The 15,184-nt window shown below is 40.5% G+C and overlaps 1 pseudogene; it reads left to right on the forward strand.

The window, feature by feature from the left end:
- The first annotated feature begins 2,939 nt into the window (after nucleotides 1–2,939).
- Nucleotides 2,940–6,180, forward strand: LOC143389550 (phosphatidylinositol 4,5-bisphosphate 3-kinase catalytic subunit beta isoform-like; annotated as a pseudogene).
- Nucleotides 6,181–15,184: the final 9,004 nt, after the last annotated feature.

The raw sequence follows: 15,184 nt of genomic DNA on the forward strand, positions 1-15,184 counted from the left end.
TAAAGAAATTAATTTCCAATGTATCTTATATTTATATTTTTTTATTATAAAGCAAAAGTGACCCAAACCTAAATTTAACCAAATAAAGTTATTCTTATTTGATGAAATAAAAGCATTAACAACATGGTTTATGCATATAAACCAAGTGAGGAGAAATGCATCTTTAATGAGGACAAGAGACCCAGTACCTGCTTCTGAGCAATACCATATTTCCAATTAACCATGAGTCAACAACTGAACCTCATGGAGCCTCAGTGTGAACTCACTTTCTCTGTTTCATTCATTCATTTATTCAAGAGTAGAGGGTCCTGTTATGTTGCCCAGGCTGGTCTTGAACTCTTGTGCTCAAGTGAGTCTCAGGCCTCAGCCTCCTGAATAGCTGGGACTTCAGGTATGTGCCACTGTGACCAGCTTTTAACTTTATCTTTCAGTCAGAAAATATCAGAGGCAGTGAGAGGATGGAAGATGTGGTGTACTGAGCGTAACTTGAATCTCTCCAAGGTGAATTAGCTCAGGAGCAGAGCGGAAGGCAGGATTGTAGGGCCCTGGGACCTCTCAGAGTTTCTCTGCTATGCTACTGCGTTTGGCCTGGCAGAGCCAAGGAGGATATTATGTTGGCATTGGCCCTTCTCCCAAACCTATTCTACCTTCTGCCAGTGTAACTCTGCATTCATCTGCTTTCATGTTGGGATTCCAGTTGGGGGGAAATGTTTAAAGATTTCAGAAATAGCAGAAATGGCATAGTATTTGATCAGCAATAAAGCTGGATTCAAATCTAAGCTAGTTCTGTCATTTGTCATATTTGAGGTTCTGAGAAGTTCAAGTGCTTTGAGATAGGCCAGAAACAGAAATCCCTAATATCATTATTATTATTTAATAAAATACTGCATATAAATTTAATAGACTCTTCATGTGTGCTACCATGAGCCAGACAGAGCTCCATGCATCATAGACATGGAAGAAAAACACCTACTGGCATGTACAATGCTACACAGATATTACTGCATTCCTCTGTCTTTTCTGTCAGATTTCTGAGCAAGACTAGATTTAAGGAAAAGGGACAAAGGACTTGGTTTGATGGAACTTCCCCCACTCATACCTCTTCATTCCCACAGGATCCAGTCTCTTGGCAACCCAGCCATTTGTGCTCCAACCTCACCCCCAACTCCAGCCCTCTTCTCTGACATCCTGACACAGCAAGACCCACCCTAAACAGAGAGCCCACTGAGCACACACTCTTTTATTCCTCTCTAGCAAAATCTACCTTTCCAGTGTTCATATGGTTCAGACACTGCTTCCCAAGACTTCAGAAACTTCTTTTACCAAACCAATCAAGTAACTTGTATGAGTGGGCACAAATAGCTTTATGAACCCTCACAGGAAACATATTTCCTTTCAGCTGAGGCAGAACACCCTACCCTGAGGCATGACTTCCTTAGTGGGAATTTGAAGCATGGTAGAGCTTGGCTGAGGGCCCTTTGTGTCATACCCTTATTATTTTAGGACAAGTCCTGCTCTAAGGAGTTGACTCTGGTCCCATAAGAGGTACATTTTTTGAAGAAAAAATGATTTAGTGATTTTCTTTTGTATTAATCTGACATGGATGTTTAAAGTTTGCTAAATGTGTCCCCCAGGGACTAGGGGGAAGCATATCTTAGGCAATGTGCTGATTTTGTAACAGATTGTCTGGCTAACCTCTTACAAATGTAACCTGTTACATTTCATTCTAGGATTAGATATTTGATGAACTGTCAGGAGGGATGATTGTCTCTTATACAACACTAGACATTTCTGTGGTGAGACTTGTACCTTATTTTAACATTGTATTGCATGACCTCCACTGTTACTTGCCTATTCATGTCTATGTGTTCCAACTCATTCTAAAGAGGTTTGAGGTGACAAGCCTTAGGAGCTGGAATCAGATGTGATGTCCTGCAGCCACTCACAAGAATACATCCACTGCATTTTCCTGCAAGCTGGGAAGAACTGTATGTCGTTTCCCCTCCACAACACTGGCGATCATCTCCTGGCAAAGAGAGGTAAAATCTTTCTTAGAAAACACCCCAGTGAGAGTTAAAAAGAGAGAAAAAAAGAATAACTTAAACTTTAAGAGGCTTTTTCTCCAAGTTAATGTGATGTGTATTTGCTCAAGGATTTAGTCTCTGGTATCTGTGTGTTTACTATAAGTCACTCTATACCAGTGAGCCCTGGACTAAAGCAGGGCGAGGTGGCCCATTCAAAGAAAATGGATCACCAATAAGCAGGATAGACATCTTTTACTTTTAAAAGATCATAAATAAATTAGGGGAAAACAGTGAAGGGAGCCAAGTCAATTCACTTGGGAATTAATCAACCTCTTGAAACTCTTAGACTGTCAGACCACAGAGCTCTTACCTAATTATATTACTGTCCTGCATAAAACCAACCAGGGTCCCCTCACCTTGAAATTCTTTTCTCCTGAGCCAGCCAGCCCTGCGGACAGACGCGAGGCGGCCGGCGGTGCGCCTCCCTCCCGCGGCGCCCGGGACTGGCCTGAGCGCCACGCGCGGGGCGGGGGCTGCCAGGAGGCCCGCCTGGGAGGCGAGCGCGCGCGCACGCGCAAGCGCGGGCACGGCGGCGACGCCCGCGTGCTCTGTGGGGCTGTGCGGCTGCTGCTGCGGAGCGGGCCATGGCAGTGGGAGACAGGCGGGTGTAGAGCTGCGCTGGGCAGGCGGGAGCTGACTGAAAGCAGCCGAGATGGGAGCGCCGGAGCGAGGAGGTAGCGGCGGCTTGGGCTGCTGACCGCGAACCGGGAGCAGGAGCCGGCGGTGGCGGAGCACCGGGCAGTGTATCTTCTAATCAGAAAAAGTCTTCCATGAAAACTTCATGTTTAAAAAATAAGTAATGCTGTCTATTTTCCTAAAAGAGTAAAATGGGGACTATTATTTTGAGGGCCCCATGGTTATGAATGTGCTTCAGTTTCATAATGCCTCCTGCTATGGCAGACGTTCTTGACATCTGGGCAGTGGACTCACAGATAGCATCTGATGGCTCCATACCTGTGGATTTTCTTTTGCCCACTGGCATTTATATCCAGTTGGAGGTACCTCGGGAAGCTACTATTTCTTATATTAAGCAGATGTTATGGAAGCAAGTTCACAATTACCCAATGTTTAACCTCCTTATGGAAATTGACTCCTATATGTTTGCATGTGTGAATCAAACTGCTGTATATGAGGAGCTTGAAGATGAAACACGAAGACTCTGTGATGTCAGACCTTTTCTTCCTGTTCTCAAATTAGTGACAAGAAGTTGTGATCAGGCGGAAAAATTGGATTCAAAAATTGGAGTCCTTATGGGAAAAGGTCTGCATGAATTTGATGCCCTGAAGGATCCTGAAGTGAATGAATTTAGAAGAAAAGTGCGCATATTCAGTGAGGAAAAGATTCAGTCACTTGTAGGATTATCGTGGATCGACTGGCTAAAGCAAACGTATCCACCGGAGCATGAGCCATCCACCCTTGAAAACTTGGAAGATAAGCTTTATGGAGGAAAGCTCATTGTAGCTGTTCATTTTGAAAACTGTCAGGATGTGTTTAGCTTTCAAGTATCTCCTGGAATGAATCCCATCAAAATAAATGAATTGGCAATCCAAAAACGTTTGACTATTCATGGGAAGGAAGATGAAGCTGGCCCCTATGACTATGTGTTGCAAGTCAGTGGGAGAGTAGAATATGTATGTATTTGGTGATCACCCACTAATTCAGTTACAGTATATCCAGAACTGTGTAATGAACAGGACTCTACCCCATTTTATACTCGTGGAATGCAGTAAGATAAAGAAAATATATGAACAGGAAATGATTGCCATAGAGGCTGCCATAAATCGGAATTCATCTAACCTTCCTCTTCCCTTACCACCAAAGAAAACACGAGTTATTTCTCATGTGTGGGACAATAACAACCCTTTTCAAATTGTCTTGGTTAAGGGAAATAAACTTAACACAGAAGAAACTGTAAAAGTTCATGTCAGGGCTGGTCTTTTTCATGGTACTGAGCTCCTGTGTAAAACCATCGTAAGCTCAGAGATATCAGGGAAAAATGATCAAATTTGGAATGAATTACTGGAATTTGATATTAATATTTGTGACTTGCCAAGAATGGCTCGATTATGTCTTGCAGTTTATGCAGTTTTGGATAAAGTAAAAACGAAGAAATCAACAAAAACTATAAATCCCTCTAAATATCAGACCATTAGGAAAGCTGGGAAAGTGCATTATCCTGTAGCCTGGGTAAATACCATGGTTTTTGACTTTAAAGGACAGCTGAGGTCTGGAGACATAATATTGCACAGCTGGTCTTCATTTCCTGATGAACTTGAAGAAATGTTGAATCCTATGGGAACTGTTCAGACAAATCCATATACTGAAAATGCAACAGCTTTACATATTAAATTTCCAGAGAATAAAAAACAACCTTATTATTACCCTCCTTTCGATAAGATTATTGAAAAGGCAGCTGAGATTGCAAGCAGTGATAGTGCTAATGTAGCAAGTGCTAATGTAGCAAGTCGAGGTGGAAAAAAGTTTCTTGCTGTACTGAAAGAAATCTTGGACAGGGATCCCTTGTCGCAGCTGTGTGAGAATGAAATGGATCTTATTTGGACTTTGTGTCAAGACTGTAGAGAGAATTTCCCACAGTCACTGCCAAAATTACTCCTATCGATCAAGTGGAATAAACTTGAAGATGTCGCTCAGCTTCAGGCACTGCTTCAGATATGGCCTAAACTTTCTCCTCGAGATGCTCTGGAGCTTTTGGATTTCAATTGTCCGGATCAGTACGTTCGGGAATATGCTGTGGGCTGCCTGCGACAGATGAGTGATGAGGAACTTTCTCAATATCTTTTACAACTGGTGCAAGTTTTAAAATATGAGCCTTTTCTTGATTGTGCCCTCTCTAGATTCCTATTAGAAAGGGCACTTGCTAATTGGAGGATAGGGCAGTTTCTGTTTTGGCATCTTAGGTCAGAGGTGCACATTCCTGCTGTCTCGGTACAGTTTGGTGTGATCCTTGAAGCGTACTGTCGAGGAAGCGTAGGCCACATGAAAGTGCTTTCCAAGCAGGTCGAAGCACTCAACAAGTTAAAAACTTTAAATAGTTTAATCAAACTGAATGCAATGAAGCTAAACAGAGCTAAAGGGAAGGAAGCTATGCACACTTGTTTAAAACAGAATGCTTACAGGGAAGCCCTCTCTGACCAGCAGTCACCTCTGAATCCATGTGTCATCCTCTCAGAACTCTATGTTGAAAAGTGCAAATAGATGGATTCCAAAATGAAGCCTTTGTGGCTAGTGTACAACAACAAGGTATTTGGTGAGGATTCAGTTGGAGTGATTTTTAAAAATGGTGATGATTTACGACAGGATATGTTAACACTCCAAATGCTGCGTTTGATTGATTTACTCTGGAAAGAAGCTAGTCTGGATCTTCGCATGCTTCCTTATGGCTGTTTAGCAACAGGAGATCGCTCTGGCCTCATTGAAGTTGTGAGCACCTCTGAAACAATTACTGACATTCAGCTGAATAGTAGCAATGTGGCTGCTGCAGCAGCTTTCAACAAAGATGCCCTTCTGAACTGGCTGAAGGAATATAATTCTGGGGATGACCTGGACAGAGCAATTGAGGAGTTTACCCTGTCTTGTGCTGGCTACTGTGTAGCTTCTTATGTCCTTGGGATTGGTGACAGACACAGTGACAACATCATGGTCAAAAAAACTGGCCAGCTCTTCCACATCAACTTTGGACACATTCTGGGAAATTTTAAATCTAAATTTGGCATTAAAAGAGAGAGAGTGCCTTTTATTCTTACTTATGATTCCATTCATGTCATTCAACAAGGAAAAACAGGAAACACAGAAAAGTTTGGCCGATTCTGCCAGTGTTGTGAAGATGCATATCTGATTTTACACCGACACGGGAATCTCTTCATCACTCTCTTTGCACTGATGTTGACTGCAGGGCTTCCTGAGCTTACCTCTGTCAAGGATATACAGTATCTCAAGGACTCTCTTGCCTTAGGGAAGAGTGAAGAAGAAGCACTCAAAACAATTTAAGCAAAAATTTGATGAGGCGCTCAGGGAAAGCTGGACTACTAAAGTGAACTGGATGGCCCACACAGTTCTGAAGGACTACAGATCTTAACGATCAGCCTTTGCTCCTAATGTATTTGTTAGTTTTCTTTTTCGTTTTGCACTTGCACTAAATTGAATATTACCCTACCAGAGATGTTATAAAGGGAATGAAATTTTGGAACTCAGTTAAATTAACAACACAGCATCCCACAAATCCTAATCTGGGAAATTCCCCGATGACCACCCTCTGCTTTCTGAATGCTTCCAAGATTCATCATGAATATGAGTCAACATTATGGATAATCATTTCCTGCTGACTTTGCACGCCAAGGAATGCTACTAGGGATTGTTTGATGTCTTTCTCTCTCTCTCTCTCTCTCTCTCTCTCTCTCTCTATTTTTAAGTGATTGATACTTTACCAGAAAGATGTAAATACTTATTTTCCAGTGTTGTGATCAAGTGTTATCAGTCAGGTAACAACTCTCCACACCTGGGGACTGGGAGCTATTCTTATTTTCCAAATAAGGCTTCAGAAAGTGGTGTCTTCCTTCCATTTTTAAACTGTATAAACTACAAATTATAACTTGAATTTATGATTATTTTTCAAAAGAAATCTTTTAAACCTGTGGAAACTCATAAATTCTTTTGTTAATATTTATTTACTATGATAACATCATTCCAATCAGACTTGCTGAAAATCTACTGGTGAGGCAAATATATATGTGTGTGTATATATATATACATATATGTATATATATATATGTATAAATATGCTGCATATATATATTTATAAAATTTCTAGTGGGAGTTCTATATAAAATGATATTTCTTTGGTATTCTTCAGTCTGTGTTTTGAAGTTTAAAAAAAAAGCAGAGCTTTTTCCTAAGTTACTTTTCAGTTAACTGTGTGATCCAGTTCTTCCAGCTGCTTCTGTAATGAGGAACATATTAATACAGTTTTTATATGGTATCTATGAAAGAATTCACTTCATAGAGCTTTATACTTGAGTAAATGTATCCAAGAAAGCAAGCAAAGGAAAAAGAACCTATTTATGGAATAAACTTCAGACCTAAAATTCAGTATTTTAGTAAAAAAAAAAAAAAGAAATTCTTTTCTCCTGTGCATGGCATTGTAGGTCTTGCCACTCACGCTGAACAATTGGCCGTCTCTCCACAGCATGCCTCTTTGTTCTGTCCATCTACATAACTTTTCTCTCTGTTGGAACCCCCCTTCCATAACTTGCCTGGTGAATGCCACCTCTTCCTCCTCAATATAGCTCTGTGAAACCTTCTTTAACCTCATAAAATTGACTTCTGTGCAGCTATTGCTCCTATAAATATATATGTGTGCATGTGTATGTGTGTGTGTGTGATATGTATTGTATTAGTCATTTTGACATCTCTATAATGAAATATCTGACATAGACTACTTATTAAGTGAAGACAGGTTTACTTTACTCATGGTTCTGGAAGTCCACATCTAAGACTGGGCAGTTCCATTGGTTGGTTGCTGGTGAGAGATGGCAATGGCAGAAACCCACAGGTGAGCATCCATGTCTGAGCCAGGAAGCAAATGGAGATTAAGAGACCAAGGTGCAACAATCTCCTTTAAAGGCAAGCCCACAGTAACCTGAGGACTTTTCACAGGTCCACCTTTGAAAGGTCCATAATACCTACCACTGCTGCCACACTGGGGACTGAACTTTTTCAGATGTAACTTTGAGGGATACATATCCAAACTCTAGCATGAATTAATTTATGTGTTTATTATCCCACTTTGTGTGACAGTTGTGAATGCAGGGCTGTGTCTTTTAACTTCAGCATGGATCATAAGGTGGATAATGACTTGCAAGGTCACTGGCATAGAGTCAGTATTCAGTAAAACCTGTCCAGCTGAGACTGGGATATCGTTGGGTCATTCAGAGGTCCTGATCCCACTGCATTGGACCTCAGAGAACAGGTCTTCACCTCTGCAATGGAATAGCTCCTGGAGCCCATGAATGTGGACCTCTTGCTCCCAGAGCTGGCTGTTCTCCCAGTCAGTATCTTCCATTCCATCTCTAGATGGGGTTTCAAATTCCACCTTGGCTCTGTTTCTGCTCCTCAGAGCTTATTTCCATTTTTCTGCATCTCTCATAACATGTCCTATCCCAAACTGAACATAAAATTCCAGATATGATGAGACCAATGCTATCCCCTTTCTCATTTTATACTCTACATTTCTATGAATACATAAAATCAAAGTTGTCTTTTGGTGGGTTGTGTCATACTCCTACATTTTATTAGTTTTCACTGTTTATCACAGCCTAAAATCCTCTCATATTTTCTGCTGCTAAGCTTTCTGCATACATATACACTCCAACTTTTTGATCCAAAGAGAAGAGTTTACATATACTTCTGTCAAATTTCATCTTTTGAAGCTCAGACGCCATTCAGATTTTCAGGGATCAATTAGGCTATTGGTGCTATCATTGTACCTCTGCTGTCTTTCCAAGAGATAAGATTTTCTCAGGACCTGAATTATAATTAACCCAACTCAGATATTGATCTTTTTGCAAACTTCAATCTTGTTCTTATCTGTGGTTTCCCTTTGTCACAATTATTTCTCATGGGAAATCTTCCACTGGGAATAGGTAGCCTCCCTCTCTGCTGCTCTCTATCCAGATCCTGTCCTTATTTGTGACATGTTTTACACAGGAGAGCATCAATGGAGCTTCCCAGGGGACCTCTGTCACATGCTATCTCCCTTTGCTCTGAACTTTGACCCATTCATGGAGCTTACTATTTATGGTAAGAATTTATTATACAGCAACTCCCTATTGCTTCTGTCATTGTGGCTGATTTATTATGTAGCTTCTAAGTCTGAGGGTCAATGGCATTAAGTTATAAGGATTCTATTCTTTCCTAGAGATGAGGTGGCCATGGGAGGAAGGCAATTAGAAATTGGTTACCTCATATATATAAAAAACTACTATCTTCCCTCCTACTCTAACTGGTGATATTACCAGATCGTTTCCAGCCATTAACCTAAATTTCTGGCTGGGGTTAGAGATGCAGCTTATGGTCATGGAACAGAAAGAAATTTATGGAGAATTCAAATCCTGCTCTTGACCTTTGCTGCAGTCTGGCTGGGCACAAAATCACCAAGCCACCACAAAGCCTTGTAGATTCAAACAGCAACCCTTTTTTTTCTTGGTCTTGGAATGGAAACAGCAAATAAGAATGAGACTTTTATTTTTGTACTAGGGATTGAACTCAGGGGCACTTGACCACTGAGCCACATCCCCAAGCCCTATTTGGATTGCAGTTCAAAAACAGCCCCAGCAATGGTGAGGTGCTAAGTAATTCAGTGAGACCCTGTCTCTAAATAAACAAACAGCAACCCCCCCCGCCCCCCCCCAACTCTTACCGACACTCTACACACACTTCCTGGAAACCCACTGCCTCCACTAGGCTCCGCACACCAATTCTCTTAGAACCCTGAGAGAACTCAACGGGAACTCCAAAGGAGCGGGCGCCTGAGGCAGCAGGATACGCCCTATTTCCAGCAGGATCCACCCTAAACCCAGAGCCACCCTAATCCCTGAGCAGGGTCACCTTTCAACAAAAAATGCCATGCATCATTCCTACTTGGCTATGGCTCTCAGCAGACCTTATTAATACCACACTTACAACAATAAAGAAGCAATGCCAACAGTTAATCCAAACCATAGGTGAAAGGATACTTCAATGTGCCTTCAGTTTTTCAATTTTTTTCAGGGATTCTTGAACTTCCTTCAAGACTTTCTCATCACCAGTTAGCATATCAGCATCCTGCTCAAGCCAATTAAAAGAGAGCAAAGAAAAACAATCCAATTAAAAAATGGGGAAAATATCTGCACAGACATTTCTCCAAAGAAGATATACAAATGGCCTACAAGCATAAGAAAAGATGCTTCACATCATTAGACATCAGGGAAATACAAATCAAAACCACAATGAGATATTATTTTATACCTGCTAACAGTTACAATCAAAAAGATAACTGGGAATAACTATCAGTAAGGATGTAGAGAAACTGAAAGGCTCATACACTGCTTGTGGCAATATAAAATGGTACAACTTTGAAAAACAGTCTTTTTTGTCCTCAAAAGATTAAACACAGAGTTACCAGATTACCAGTTAGTTACTACATTAACAATTCCACTCCTAGATTTATAACAAAGAGAAATGAAAACATCCATTCACAAACGTTCACAGTGACATTGTTCATAAAAGCTGAAGTAGAAACAATTCCAATTTCCATCAATTAATGGATGGTTAAATAAATAAAATATTCATACAATGGAATATTATCCAACAATAAAATAAATGAGGGACTAGTACATGCCACAAAATGGATGCACCTTGAAAACATTATGATAATAAAAGAAGGCATTCAAAAAAGACCATATGTTGGCGGATATATACTGTATAACAACAGTAATTTGTCTACTATGAAAGCATCCAATGGGAGATATGAGCATTTTGTGACATTTGTACCATTGTTTTATGGTACTGCCTCTTATGTAATCCTTATTTTTATACACACTGACAAAATTTCCAGTGCATTTAATAATTAGTAGTGGAGGCTGAGGTGGTGGCTCAGTGGTAGAGCACTTGCCTAGCATGTGTGAGGCACTGGTTCCAATTTTCAGCACCACATATAAATAATTAAAAATAAAGTTCTATCAACAACTAAAAAAATAAAGTTTTTAAAAAATTAGTAGCAAAAGAGGATAGTATCTATTAATCATTCTCTTAGTCAGAAATTGTGTTCAGCAATATCTCACTTAAAGTTTGAATATGAGACTGAGGCAGAACTCATCTTCATCTAACTAGAAAGTAATGAAGCCATAAAACCCAGTCTTTTCACTTCTATAGAAAAACTTTTAACAATTATTTGAGAATTTTCAGGGTCATGTCTTCCAGTGAGTGACCTTCCTACCCCCCCGCAAAAAAAATGACAAAATATATAATCTGATTTTCACTTTAATAAAGTTTTTATTCTCCAATGTAGAGTACCGTGACTTGTTAGATTAAGGAGAAAAATCTTTGTCTCACTCTTGAACTTAGTTCAGGAATAAATGTGCAGCTCTAATGCCCTCTTCTAGAAAAGCAAAACATTTACTTATCAGGAATAAATTTTTGTCTTTTAGTTTGTGTGTGGTGGTTGCATGTATGAAACTAGGACATGCATGAAAAATATATCTTCAGAATTTCACTTTCTCTCTGTCTACATCCCCAAGCAAAACAGATGAAATGACCAATATAACAATGAAAATTTCCTTTTGTTTTTGGATCAGCATAATGTAACTACATTATGTGATGTGTTTCCCCCTTTGAAGTAGTCTTAATCTGCATTCTACTCATGTGTTGCTTTTCTCTGTTCTGTTCACTTCTCTATTCTTTTTGGATTGCTAACTTACTGCATATTGTTATCATTCAGGGTTTTCCAGCAGAACTTTCTGCCATGATGGATCTACTATGCCACCAGCCACATATAGTCATTGAGACTGAAGTACTGAATTTCTAAATTTAATTGATGTTGATTAAATTTCAATTGAAATAGCTGTATGTGATTGGTGGCTACCATATTGGACTGCACCCATATAGTTAGGTTTTGGCAGCTGAGGTATTTCTTGAGAACAAAAATGTGATAAGTGGGATCTTGAAATTTCTGTGGAGACTTTAAGCTACTTTCAATTGTTAAGGAGGAAATGTTTTTTAACAGTTGACTCTTAACCATTTTTTGAGGCTAACTCCTTCTTATCTCCTTTGTAACTGCAAATGACCAGAAATGGCACTAACCTGCCTGAAACTTTCTTGGGGTCAGAGCTTTGTACCAGCCTAGACAGATTCATTGGCTTCCGCATCAGCCAAACACAAGCTCTTTCAATTTTCCTTATTGAGAGAAAGTGGAAAAGCAGCCAGGCAGGAAGCAGCCTGACTTGGTTCCAAATTCATAGAACATATGTAGGTGCAGGTTGCTGCTGATGTAAAGCATGTGGGGAAAGCCCAGGGAAAATTGCTTTATATCATGATTGAATACTAGTACTTGTGGAAAAACAGTCTCCTGCTTGTACAGGCCAACAGCTGGTGTTATCTGAAAAATAATCATTATGATAGAAAGTGCAGGTTTTTCATGTTTTTTGTCAGACCATTCAGAATATATTGTATTAAAATGTGCATATTTCATCAGAACAAATATAATTAGTGATTTATCATATTTTGAAAAATTCTTAGCCAGAACTGCAAGAATCTTTAAAACTTCTACACCAGTGCTATCAAATAAAACAAACTTAATACAAGTCACAAATGTAATTTCAAAGATTTCCATAAACACATTAAAAAATACTAAAAAAAACAGATAAAATTAATTTTAGCTTATTCAATATATTTGATATATTTTAAAAGGTGGACAATTAAAAATAAGATGTTTTGTACTCTGTGAGAAGTCTTTGGACTCCAGGGTATATTTTACATTTTCAGTACACAAATTGGACCAGTTGCATTTCAAGTGCTTAATGACATGTTGCCAATGGCCCTATTGGACAGAACAAATTGTAGATGCTTATTAAGGCATAGGAAATCATGTTGGAACCTGTGAGGGTTGTTTGCCAAAAGTCAAATGAGGAATTATCCAATGTTCAGCTGAGATCGTCAGTTTATTGACTCTTTAGTCTGTCATCAACTAAATTTGGTCTGAAACTCATCAAGAAGGAAGACGAGATACAATTAATATAAGCCTGTTCCTAAGAATATATTTATGGCTCAAAATTTCTCTGGACACTTTTGGTACAATTCAAGTTTTTCTTAAGTTGTGACAAATTCTGAAACATTTCAAACCTAAGTTTATGGATTTGGCCTTTTGTGTCTATTTGAACACTTAAGCCATAAAATTGACTATTTTCTTGGGAACTACTTTTTTCCCCATTACAAGCCACATATTACCTATGTGAACAACCTTGTTTTATTCTTGAAAAATAATCTATCCTGAATAACTTAAGCTAGTATTTTAGATGGTCTTTTAAGTGTGGTTTTATTCCACTGTCTCATAATTCTGTCAGTTAAATACAAGTTTTTTAAAAAGGCAGGTTTTGTGCAGGCACATTGTATGGGACTATTTTTACAGCGGTTAGAAAGGAATTTTGGAAATTTTGTTCTTTACATATTGCAATCACAGAGTTTCTTGAATATAGGCCAAAAAATGCACACAGGCATTTTTATGTTCATCATAGTCAACTGGCTTAATTTATTCGTAGTTATTATAAGGAAGTGAATTTTAATATGCACTGAAATTCAGATAAAGCTTACTAACTGTTTTGGGAGTTGTATAAACTTCCTTTGTAAAGTAGACTCTCTAGAGATTTTAATTTATCACCAGATATTTGCATCCTGAATTTTTTCCTTTCAAAATCTCTTTGAGCCTCCTTTTTCATTGAATATAAATAATAGAACCTTGAAGAGTTGGGACTCAGTAACTGTTGGTCAGATGGATGGATTATAAGTGTAGTTCCAAGTCAAAATCATTGTAAATACTTAAGATTGACTCAGGGTGTGTATATAATTGCTAAAAATTATATAGAGAATCAATCTGATAGAAGATGTTGTATATAGAAGTGCATGTATTCTGGAACTATATAATTCTCTAGGAAATTAAGATATATGTTGTGTGCTATTATATTTTTATTTTAAAATTTCCTATAATTCTTTTTTTGTAGAACTCTTTTTTTTCCCAAATAAGAAGGATTTTATTAGGTAATATATACACTTTAGATGAGGCATGCCTGCCCGATACACTGATAGAGGGAGGTGTACATGTTGGGAGCCGCAGATAAAGAGGGGAACCAGGGGGAGTGGGGAAGGGTCTGGGCGGAGGCCCGGGAGCCATGGAGGCAAGGCCCGGAAGGAGGATGCCTGGGTTCTGTGGCCCAGAAGTCTCCCAGGCCAGCAGGGAACAACTGCATCAAATCAGAGTGCCACACTGTAAAGGGACACGGAGGACCCAGACCAAGGCACGAAAACTGATTAGAGGCCTGGAAAAATTGGGCCTGGAGTGTGCAGGAGGAGGCCTGCGGGAGAGGGCCATGTACAGACGGGAAACGGGGCTCCTTCCAAGTGTGGAGTCAGGAGGAGAGGACAGGCCGTGGATGTAAAGTGTGATTCCGTGGAAGGGGGACCCCAGTAGCGCCCCCAGAAGAGGCCCAATCCCCACTTACTGCCTGGTTTGCCTCCCTTCACCCCCAGCCTGGTCAGTACCCACATGGAGGAGCCCATACCCTCCGAACAGGAGTTCAGCAGCTCCCCAGACATTGGCCTTGCAAAGGGACAACCCTGGCCTGGCACAGATAGCAAGGTCTCTGAGCCCGAAGAGATGCAGGAGACAAGCAAGTCATATCAGATGCAAGAAACCCAGCCAAGGTGCGAGCAGGGGCTCAGGTGGGCAAGCATCTGGTTTGCTCGGACCAAGGGATCACTAGTAGGAGCCCGTGGAAGCCTCTGGAGAGAAGAGGGTGTGGCTTGGCACAGGACCCTGCACATAGGGCTGGTGACAGATGAAGGCAAGGAAGAAAGAAGCATGGAGTGAGTGAATGCAGGTCTAAAAATAAAACCTGTAACAGCAGAAGGTGGTCTTGAACAAAAGACAAGCCGAAGGGTCTCAGAGGAAGCTCACACGATCACCAGGGGTGAGGCTGCAGGACAGGATGTGACGGGATGGTCACTTCTTCATCCAGCCCTTCCATAGATACTTCCCACTATGTCCATGCACACAGCTGACTCCATCTCTGCTGACCTACGGTCCCAGCCAGTCAGGAAGCAGAGTCTGGGCCAGTTGCTCCAGAGCCCTGAGCACTCAGAAGGACAACCCCGGGGGCTGGGGGCAGATAGGAGCAAACAGCAGTCAGGTCCGACCTGAGACTGAGATGAGGGCCCAGCAAGGAGGAGAAAGTAAGGGGTCCTGGGAAGCGGGGAGCTGAGCAGGGGCACCCTTCAGTCTCCAAGGCGGGGGCTCCCACTGTGCACAGAAGCCAGGAAAGAGAAGGGTGGCGACC

Source organism: Callospermophilus lateralis, unplaced genomic scaffold, assembly GCF_048772815.1.
Source record: "Callospermophilus lateralis isolate mCalLat2 unplaced genomic scaffold, mCalLat2.hap1 Scaffold_63, whole genome shotgun sequence".
Taxonomy (NCBI): domain Eukaryota; kingdom Metazoa; phylum Chordata; class Mammalia; order Rodentia; family Sciuridae; genus Callospermophilus; species Callospermophilus lateralis.